The following is a 10,989-nucleotide window of genomic DNA, read 5'->3' as shown; positions in this document are numbered from 1 at the left end:
CTGGGGTCACTGATCAAAAACCCAGAGATGAACAGAAAATTCACTCAACTCCCATCAGAAATCCTATTGGCAGATATCGGCCAACAACCCCGTCCACTTGACAGATTAAAAGGCATGCTTCTTTCACAATTATTGGGATATTTTGTTAAATATTAAAGTAAATATTGAGTAAAATACATATTATTTTTTAATTACTATTATTATTAAGTAGTTATTGATCATCATAACATCAGATACCTGCACTCCAGATCTCCAGATATCAATATCAGCTCATGTTTTGGTGTTATTGGTGAATTCTTTATTATGGAAATATTTGTAAAATGTTTTCAGCATCAACATTATATCCAATACCAGCACTCTAGAAGCCTATCCATGTTGGCCATTAAGAAATCCATAAGTGCCATCTAAATATTGTGTAAAATGTGTTCGGCCAATTTCTTGTATTATGTAGTTATCTACATTATATCAGATACTGCACTTCTAGATATTAATATTGGCCATTGAAAAATATGTCAGTGCCAACTGAAATACTTAGTTTTATAGAAGTTGTACTGTAAATTGTAAATTGAATCTGTAAAGGGTCTACTTTTATTTGTATACACACATAATAACAACAAAACTTTGTGCATTTATAAAATAAGGAAAACAAACAGAGTGCGCTGTCTGCAGCCTTGGTCTGCGGTGATCTTTATTCAGAAACACGTCATTAAAATGAACTGGAACTCAGTGAATACTCAACACAGAGACATGAGAGATATATCTATAGAAAGCCTGACATGTCTACTTTTAAACTGAGCAAGTGCTACCAAAAACAAATATTCAGTGATGAAGTAATCCATATGAAACCAACGCGATGTCCGTCTTTCACGTCTCAATTCATTATATCTAATGTGACCACGCCCCCGCGCCGAGCGTGCTATTGAGATTATAATAGTCCACGTGAAGCTCGTAACAACATAACAACAACAAACAAAGCAGCGAGTTTTTTTACATTTCACTTTGCACGTTGAGAGAAATGAGACTGAATTCACCGCAGAAAAGACTTGCTGTGCCAAACAAGAAAGAATTCACCTCAGTAAGTTTTGGATTACTTTTGGATTGTTGATGCAGCGGCTTGATCAAGCAGAGATCCTAAACATGAGGTCTTTTTTTTTTATTATCCTGCTGTGCCAAACAAGAAAGAATTCACCTACACATTTTACTAGTTAGACTTTTTTCAAGCTATAATTCCTGACTAAATGTATAATCAAGTGAAAATTATAAAGTTTCACTTTTTCACTTTCATTCACTGCATCTAAATGTCTCACCATGCCAGGATGTTTTTTTTTAATGTTATATAACATAAACAGCAATACGATATAAAAAAAACTATTTTTGTTAGCCTAATATCAGTAAGCATGGTTAGACAAAACTTTACTGAGATAGGCTATTCTCTGTTCACGAATATAGCCAAATATGTTTATAACTATATATATATTGTATAGGCCTACACACAAAGCATGCTTGTGTTTATGAATGTAACTAAGCTTCTGTTCATAAATATCTACTCTGGTGTAAGTATTTTGAATGTGTTATACCCGGGATCCTCTGAGGTGTAAATGTATCAAGTAAGCTGTAAATATCACTGATAATATGTGTGCTATGTGGTAATTGTGTTCTTTTTTTTATAAATTAGTACTAGTATCAGTGACCATAACAATAATGTTAATAATGTAGTTTCAAAAAATTTGTCCTCAGAGTCTTTCTTGTAACTCTTCTCTCTCAGTCACACACCTGGCTGAAAGGCTCATTATGCGGCTCATTATGCAGGCCTTTGTCTTCTCAGGTGTGAATCACAGCATAATGCACGATAGTGGATGCCTTGTTCTCTAGGTGTTTTATTGTCTTATTTCAGTGACTTCAAAATTTTAGTTTTCACTAACCATGCATAAACGTCGCTTTCTCAAAAACACAATAATGTACATACATGCTGCTCACATATTATTGTAGCCCAGTTTGTGCTGATTACAGTGTTATTAGAGTTTAGCCATTTATGTGTTTATAAGCAACTGAAAAAACACAAATATCAGTGCATGTCAAAACTTCTCTAGGCCCCCAAAACACCCTCAGGCCCCAGAGGGTTAACCAGTACGTCACGACCTACCAAACAAATGATCCCAGTCAAACCAATCCAGCCATTCAAGGTGAGGCATTTAAAAAACTTGCTACCCACAAAAAATACAAATTACAGACAGTGACTTTTTCATTGAAAGTAAGAGTCCAATAAATGAAACAGCTCCTACATCATGACTGCGTCTGAATGCCATCACGTTATTGACTGTAAAATGCTGGTCATAGCAAAAAGCCAATCTTACTGTCTTGATGCAGGTGCTCCAGTCTCAAGGAGAAAGAGCCTTCCTGTCCCAAGATGCCTTTCCTTATACAGAGACACCTTAACACCACGAGCCAATCAGCAGCTCCGGCTCAAGGGTCAAACACACAACGCTCCACAGAAACACAACACCTCTACCTCACACTCACAGAGTACTGTATAATAAATTAAATTACTAATTTGCAAAATTAGTCCAAATCTCTCACCCTCAAACAGTTCAGACAAGCTCTAAAATAAACATTCAGCTAGTGTCCCACAAATTAACCCATCAGTTTGTTATTTAGACGCTATTTCTTATAAGGATGAGAGCCAATAACAACAACAAAAATGTGCTCTAACCAGTATTTCCAAGCCTTTTTCTGGATGTGCACCAACAGTACACTCTTCAAACTCTTCATAATAGACTCTTTGCTAGATTTAACATTCATTTTTAAAGTGTAGCAAAGTTTTTTTTATATTTACATTTAAAATAAATGAATATAGATTTATAACACCATACTTTGTGTTATATTTCCTTAGCATTCAGTTTCAGAAAACTAGTTAACACTGCTTTGTGTTTCTAAATTTGAAATTTGAAAATTTTCACAATTTAAAAGTTTTCACAATTTGAACATTTTTATTTTCACATTTGACATTTTTCTCTCCTCTGACCAATGTAATCAACCTCTTGATGTTTTTTCCTCTTTTGAAAAGGCACAGCAGCACTATCTTAGATTTTTTCCCAAATTTCAAATTGGAGCACAAAAAATATTTTTGGTGTAGTTTGTAGCTTGAACACTATATAAGTTTACCAAACCTGTGCTACCCACAGTTCATAATGACTTCTGCTTCTAAGAGCCCTAGAAATATGAAAAGCGTCCATCAAACATATCGGATTCAACTCATCAGCTCATTAGTAAAGACTCCAAGACCTGAAATAGACGGGTCAGATAGGAGAGACGTCCAAAATGTGTACTGCTGATGTGCTTCCAGGAACAGGGATGGGAAACCCGGCCCAAATTCTCATGGTATTATCGTGGCTTCTAGGACAGGGTATCCTGGAGCAGCATATACATGCAAAAGATCACCGTCTGCGCTGTCGTCGATGTGGGAGTGGTTGCCATAGAAACAGAGGAACGATGAGAAAGATGCCACACTGGGAAGCAACATTCCACACTCCCGCCCGAGACCAGCAACACAAAAACTGGACAAACCGTCCCAAACAACACACGATTTACATTTGTTAGATATTCAGCTCTCCACCTGCACGCTCTTAGCACTATTATTTCTCTGAGTGCTCATAGCAGGACTCATGTTCTCCTTCAGCTCTAAGATTATCCAGCCCGACCCTCTGTACAGCTCTAGATTACATTACACAAATATATCAGGCAGCAGAGAGACAGACACCAGGAACCTCCACCATCTCACAACGTGGCTTCACCTTTGCTCCATAAAATCTGACTCTCATACTTCCATTTTCAACATATTTCTTTCTTTATATTATTTCATTATATATATATATATACTTTGCTCCATAAAATCTGATTTTTATTATTTCATTTTTATATTTTTTATTTATTTTTTTTTTTCCATGATTTAATTTTGGATTTTTTTTGTTTATATACATTTGTAAATGCTTCACATGCAAACGGATTGAATATCAAATTGATCAATTCTTGAATAATCCAATAAGAAATGTTTAAAATAATGTTTTTGACTTCAAAATGATGAAAAATCTAGTTGGCTTAGAAATTTTGTAAATGCTTCACATGTAAGAATCAGATATAAGATGAATTGTTAATTGTTATGTTAATTGTTATTTGAGCTTTTGGTTGATCTACACAGTTTGAGATAAAACCCCCAAATTTGGCATAACAGTAGCTGAGATGCTGCTCGATCAACGTGCCAAATTTCACAACTTTTAATCGTAAAATCTTTGGGCTTCTGCAGATTTACCGCCAGCAGAAATGGTAGAAACAAACAGAAAATATGTTGCTACACACCTCTAAAAAACTACTTGACTGAATAAAAAAAATAGATTGCAAATACAAAAGCCTGACAAAGAGTTCCAGATGTTTATTTTCTGGCTGTCATGTCCTTGGTTCATCTCTCTGTCCAACATCTTATCAGTCTATTGATTTGCTCATTGCAGAACACATAATGGACTGACCTGAGCTGCTCACGTTGAAAATAACGAAAGATGAGGATGAATGACGGCAAAGTCATATCTAGAAACGTGATGGACTATTTTCACATGTGGCAGTCAGAAACCACCCAGACAACTCTAGTGTTGTGCTAAAAACCAATAAGTAACCATATATCAACGTTCTGGCAACCATCCAGAACACTGTAGCGTTGCGGTGGGTTTTCCAGGTGCACTCATGTTCTTTAAAAAAAAATCTAGTTTCATAAAGATGAAGGCGATTAGGGCGATACTGGAAAGGTGAAATTTTGGGCGTCTCTGCTCTGGCTCGGTATGACAGGAACATTGTGGCTTCATCTGTGTTTGTTCTTTGAGTTTATTTCAGTCTTTGAGTTTGCGCCAAAATTACAGTTGGGTCCAAGAATCAGTTATTTTTCTGAAGCACTTTCATTATTGAAAAAAACACTGAACCTAATGATTCCCATTATATTAAACCATTCATTCTTTGAACTGCCATCAAAAATAACTACACTGTGATATGCACAGTTATTGTGAGAAAAAATACCATATTTACTGGAATGAAAGTTGCTTTTCTATGATCTGAAATGTACTGCAACATATATAATGCAGTTTACATCAAGCACGCAAAACGTTAAGACTCATGCAGAATGACAGAAGTTTATGAGCACAGCGCATTTCACACACATCGCTAGCTTCAGTTTCTCTTTAAATAAAACTAAGCTACATTTCTGAATGTAAAAATAAGCAAACTAATAGGGAATGTTCTCATAACGTTCTGGCAAGGTTATGAACAAACGTTCTTTCAGTAACACTGCTTGAAGTGATCTGGTCTTTGATAATGTTCTCAGGAGTGTTAGCATAAAAACATTATTTATACAGCATTCATGGAACATTTTTTACCTGAAATGTTTTAGTTGGAAGTTCGCTTTTTAAATGTTGCTACTTGCTTTAGAACGTTCAGAGAACATTCAAAAGAAACGTTCCCCTAACGGCTGCAGAATTATAAAATGGAATGTTTTTTATGTTTTTTAAAGAATTCTCTTCTGCTCACCAAGCCTGCATTTATTTGATCCAAAGTACAGCAAAAGCAGTAATATTGTCAAATATTTTAACTATTTGAATATATGTATATAAATGTATAATTAAACTGTAATTTATTTCTGTGATGCGCAGCTGTATTTTCAGCATCATTACTCCAGTCTTCAGTGTCACATGATCTTCAGAAATCAGTCTAATATTTAAAACAGTTTAGTATATTTTTTTCCAGGATTCTTTGATGAATAGATAGATCCAAAGACCAACATTTATCTGAAATAAAAAGCTTTTGACATTTAACATTATTCACTATACCATTCAAAAGCCTGGTGTCAGTATATATATATATATATATATATATATATTTTTTTTTTTTTTTTTTTTTTTTGGAAAATAAATAGAAATGTATACTTTTATTTAGCAAGGATGATTTAAAATGATCTAAAGTGATGACAAAGACATGTATAATCTTACAAAATATTTCTATTTCAGATAAATGCTGTTCTCGTGAACTTTCAATTCATAAAATAATCCTGGAAAAATTCTACTCAGCTGTTTTCAACATAATAATAATATATATTTTTTTTATTATAAACAAATTTTATTGAGCAGCAAATCAGAATATTAGAATGATTTCTAATATTATGAACAACAGAGTACTCTTTCTGACTCAAATAATTGCCAGCAATCATTCATCTGTGACTGAAACCTGGCAAGCAGGTTATTACAGTTCAGAATCATGACATTGCAGAGTCACTGTTTAAGTTGTGTAAGTGAACAAGGGAAAGTTTACTTTTACCAGTTTTAATATGCTGGGTCTCAAACAACCCGGAGCGAACGCACAGAGAGTTCATGAATATGACAGACAGCGCGGCGCCATGATGTGTTTGGAGAGGGAGATTGATCATAAACTGTTTTGATGTTTTGAACTGTTAAAACATGTTTTGATGCACATAAGTAATGTTTTCATCACATTGAAAGACAGTCAAAAGAACAAAATGAACCTACTAACATTAGTAACTTTAGAGCTTTATAGCTCGGACTCTAAATTAATAAGAGTTAGATGCATGCATGCAATTCCAATAATTAATGCTAGTGCTCATGAATTATTAAAGCTCCACCCAGTGTAGTGTGTGTGTGTGTGTGTGTGTGAGAGAGAATGAGTTGAGCACTGGTGGGCGGTTCACACATACAGAATGTTCTGGATTAGCATACACAATACAACTGCAGCACATGGAATCACTCATTCTCATTCTTATGATTTGCTTCTTTGTCAATTTAGTGTTTTAAATGTAGTTTGCAATCAAGAGAGAGGATTTACTAAAACTTCTCAGAAATACTCATCAGTGAATAGGTGGATTTTCTTCCTGTTTTCAAAAGCGTCTGCTAAATGCATAAAGAATAAGAGTGTCTGCTAAATGTGTACATGTGAATGCAAATGGAACAGGGTAGAACTCTTGATGTGAGAGTAAACGCGCCTTGTGTGTGTGTGTTTAAAGCCTCTAAAGCTGCAGGTTTGATCGACTGATGCACGAGCTCCGGCGCGCGCCAAACACAAACGCTTTGTGTGCGAGAAACCGACACAATACTGTTCACCAAAATATTCAAAATGCACGTTTCAAAAGCAGTTTTGTGATATATATAGGCTACATGTTGCTTTCACGTTAGCACGCGCGTGCATGAAGTAACTCAGTTTGTGATTTGCACAGAAAATACATGCAAACGTTACTACGTTTTGTCGTTTAGCAGCCTTGAAATAATTAGTATGTTTAAATTCCATGAATATATATATATATATATATATATATATATATATATATTATATATATATATATATATATATATATATATAAAGCAATCAGTATGTTATTATAATAGCAATTCAGAGTAGTTTAGAGATGCTTCTAAATGTATCATTTCTATCTCGCGCCAGCGCCAAACCGCGATGCTACAGAGTCGCAACATCAATGTTTCACTTTCATTCTGGAAATAAATGTGTGTCAGTGTGTGTTTGAACCCACCTGGATCCTTCAGGGAATCAGCGCAGGGCTCGCAGGATGGAGAGAAACTGGCGGCGCTCCTCGAGATCAAACCCGTTTGACTGGGAGGAGGAGGAGCGCGTGGAAATTTCCACCATGTGATGATGGCAGACCCTCCACGAGCATCAAATTACAGCAACAACACACACAAGCGGTTTTCATGAGAAGTTCTTCATGAGGGGCTTCGTGAGGGTGTGGTCCTCAAGGGTGTTTGGGCAGTTTGTGTTCTTGCTTTTATTTTATTTTATTTTATTTTATTTTATTTTATTTTATTTTATTTTGTTTTTTTTTTTTTTTATTTTTATTTAGGGTTTTTTTTTTTTTTTAAAGGTTTTTTTAACAATGACTTCGGGATTTTGTTTTTTTTTTTATAACTGTTTTTGTTCTAATTAAATTGCTTTATTTAACTTTATATTTTATTTTATTTTATTTTATAAATTTTCTTTATTGGATTTATCTTAATTTGCTTCAATTAATTTTATTTGACCTCCTTGTATATAGAACCTTGTTATTTTTATTTTTTATTTTTACATTTGTGTTTTGATTTTTTTTTAGTTGAACTATATTGTTGTTTTTTTTTTTTTTTTTTATTTTTTTGGTTTTAAATTTTGTTTAATGTTTTTACTCAGAAATTGCTAGAAAATTTCACAATTTTTTTTTTACAGTACTGCTTTAGCAATATTGTTGGCAACATAAAAATGTCATTCCAATAATTGTTATTTTGAATTTTTTTTTTTTGAATTTTTTTTTTTTTCTTTTAGTTTAGTACTCTTGCACATTTATTTAGTTTAATGCTGAACTGTCTCTGATCACAGGTGTAACATATCTGATTATAAATTCTAACTTAATTCTATTCTGTTTTTTCATCGACCAGCTGTAGATCAACATCAGACCAGAACTGACTGATCCAATTTATCAATCTCAAATCTCATTAATGTGTCATATTCATAAATCACAAGGTTTCTGAAACCTTTTTTTTTATTGCTGAGTGATGATCATGTTTAGTTTGTTTAGAGAAGGACATTTACATGCTGCCAAATGGATTCAGATGACTTTGCATTTCTATGAGTGAACTGATCTCTCTGCCAGCTTCACTCATGAGAATACATGTGCGTGTCCTTGAGCAAAATCAAACTCACTCCTCCTGACTGAAGTGCATGCAAAGCTTCTGCACCCGACCTGAGATAAAATGCAGAAATTGCAAAATTCAAATCATGCTAATGTATAGATTTGGAAATGCAGTGTGAGGTTGAGTGCATTGCATTGTGGGATGCAGTGTGCTCTCTCTGCATGCTGCATATTTTAGCAAATGAACATCAAGCACATTTTCACTGCAAGAACACATACTGCATAAATAGCAGTACAGTAGTATGCTGTTCCAAACGCAGCGGAGCGCAGACGTGTGTTTCCGTATCTGTGGAGATGAGCCATACTGGAAGGGACTGCAGGTATTTTTGGATGGACGTGACCCACATAGCAGAAATAGATGTTTGTTCTGCGTTAAGCACTGACAGACAGACATGACTGTTGTGGATCAGATTGAGAGTCCACCATCTATGGTATAATCACCAAAATGTGTTTTGTTAACATTCCCATTAAGTTCTTTAAAATGAATGTTCTCTGAACATCCAAAATTGTTTTTTTTTTTAAATGTTTTAAATGAGTTTTTCCTTGGTTTTGCAAACGTAAGAGAACATTCCATTTCATCAGTTTAAAAACATTATTGGAATGTTACATTTAAATGTTCTCTGAACATTCTGAAACAAGTAGCAACATTTAAAAAAACATTCTTGAAGGCCAGATAGATAACGTTCAGATATACTAATTCAAAACACTAATTGCATATTTAAAAACAACATTTCACTTGCTTCTTGGATGAATTTTTCCATGACATTGCATTATTACAGCTAACACAAACCATTCTGGCTGGGTTCTCTCAAGGTTATGGACAAATGTTTTTCCAGCAACATTAATAGAACATTTGCTCAAAGTATCTGGTCTTTAATAATGTTAGCACAAAAACATTATTTCTACATCATTCATGCAAATCATTCACATCATTATTTTTCTAAAACGGTTTAGTCTAACGTTCGTCTAAATGTTATACTACTTGATTCAGAATGTTTAGAGAACATTCAAAAGTTACGTTCTAATAATGTTTGCTAAATGATAAAATGGAATGTTGTTTTAAAACTTGCATAACCGAGAATAAATAAATAAAAAACAGATAAGAAGCTGGATGTTGTGAAATAATGTTTTCATAACTTAAGGAAAACTTTCTTTTTTTGCAACTATGAGTTGTCTTAAGCATTATAGTTCCAGTGCTCCCTGATAAGGTATCTCTAGGTAGGCAGCACTCTTGGTTTTTGGAACAGAGTCTGATGACTTTGACCTTTGTCTCTCTGGAGTAATTATGTTTCATGCTGGATATTATGAGCACAATATCATCATCAGTCTCAGCTGTAATGAATTCTCTCGGAGCCTGTTTGAGGTTCTGGTATGTTCTGTTCTGACCGTGAAGTGCCATCAATCAGGCTTTATATGAGTATACGAGTGTGAAGGTGTTGATCTCACCGCACAGGTATGTGTCTCAACACACTGTATTCTGCTCAGTTCTCTTCTGTTCTTACAGAAAATGAGGTCAGAGATTTGTGGGTAATGCCTCTCTTATATAATGAGATCAACCTTCAACTCCTGACATTGTTTACTAAAACAAACAGCAGACAAATGATTTACCCTTTAGATACTTGCATATGTCGGGCCGAGAGCAGCAGGATTTGAGTCAAACATTTCAGTGCTGTTGATCGAAAAGTTGTTTGAATATATTGTTATATAATAGCCTTGAACAAACATCCTTTCGGTAATGATAACAGAACACTCAAATTTCAAAGTTATCTGGTCTTTAATAACGTTCTCAAAATGTTAGCACAAAAATTGTTTATGGAAAGTTTTTCTGAAACATTTTAGTTGGACGTTCGCATTCAAAAGTAACATTCTCATAGTGTTTGCTAAATAATAAAATGGAATGTTCTTTTAACGTTCATATAACCGAGCGTAAACATTTTTAAAACATTAAAAACTAGGCGTTTGAACGTAAAATTCATAAATAGAATATATAAAATATTTCAAGGATTTTATTTAACATATATAAGTGCAGTTGATTGATTTAAAATATCTTTATCTTTATCTTCCGGGAGGAAAATGCTCCGTTATAAATGCTCCAGATATATTAGTATAAATGTGTTTTTGTGTTGGTCTGGTGTTTGCGCTCATCGTCCAGACATGTTGAGTCGTGGTGCTCATGTTTGAACTGGCCTTTTATTTGTTTTGATCTCATTCCCACTTTCTCTTCCAAATAATTTTCTATCAAAATATGTTAAAAATGACTCATCACAGCCATA

This window comes from Cyprinus carpio, chromosome B4 (assembly GCF_018340385.1).
Source record: "Cyprinus carpio isolate SPL01 chromosome B4, ASM1834038v1, whole genome shotgun sequence".
In the NCBI taxonomy this organism is placed as follows: Eukaryota; Metazoa; Chordata; class Actinopteri; order Cypriniformes; family Cyprinidae; genus Cyprinus; species Cyprinus carpio.
The sequence above is the reverse complement of the archived record's forward strand: the minus strand, read 5'-3'. Positions refer to the sequence as shown.